This window comes from Haliaeetus leucocephalus, unplaced genomic scaffold, assembly GCF_000737465.1.
Source record: "Haliaeetus leucocephalus isolate CR32 unplaced genomic scaffold, Haliaeetus_leucocephalus-4.0 Scaffold915, whole genome shotgun sequence".
Lineage (NCBI taxonomy): Eukaryota > Metazoa > Chordata > Aves > Accipitriformes > Accipitridae > Haliaeetus > Haliaeetus leucocephalus.
In genome coordinates, this window is record NW_010973351.1 from 2,914,110 (window position 1) to 2,915,123 (window position 1,014).

Consider the following 1,014-nt stretch of genomic DNA (forward strand, 5'->3'; position numbering starts at 1 on the left):
ACACTGCACTGGGACCTTATCTGTAACAGTTTGTTTGAAATTGCTTTTAGACCGTCTTTTCCAAGACACAAGCTCTCCTTCCAGAAGCATGGCTTATATTCTTGGAAAATATATACACAGTTGGCTATAAAAGCCTTTTTGAAAGTGTTAATTTTACTAAGCAGTCCAGATGACATTGCAGTTGCTCTCACAGTAGTTTACCAAGTTACCATTTAGCACATGTACAGATTTTATTAACAGCGAGTTTAGTTTGGATCTTTGGCAAAAATCTTGAAAGACGCTGAGCCTGCAGAACCTTGCAAACCCCAGTATCGTGAAGACTAACCTCTAAAAATTTTTCTGATCTTTCAAAAGTCAAAACCAATTTATCCGTTTAACACATTAACCATTTAATAGCATTAGCCATTAGAAGTATATATGGTTTAACCATAGGATTCAGAGACCGTTTTGCAGTTCTAAGCCTAATGATTAGGAACTGTAACGTCATGATGTTTTTGCAGTTACTGTTATCAATTTACCTTTAAATCTCACTGCATAAGGTTATCGGAATCGTTTTACAAGACCTGTGATGATTAAGAGTATCTTACATATTTCTTTATCAAACCATTTGCGTTATCTTTTCTACTGTTTTGCCCGTGGTTGATGTGGAACAGTCAAGAATTGTCCAGGTCATTCTGCTTAATCTTTTGAAAACGGGCAGAACACGAGTGCTTTTTTATTTCTGAAGAACTGCTTTTATATTTAAAGATTCATTAAACCCCAGGCTTAGATACTTCCTTAGCCAACTCTGTCAAGATCCCAGGGTGCAAATTAGCTAGACTCTTCATTAAAGAACGTCTAGGTTTGCTCGGAAGAGAAGATTCCCCACGGAGCTGGCAAACACCTCGCTTCTTCCCGGTACGGCGGCGACGTTATTACCGATCGCCCATCTCGTTACTGCTAATAGCAGCGAAGAACCACCTCCGCCTCAGACAGATGCCCCTTATCCCTTTTAATTCCTCAATTTTTAAAAAA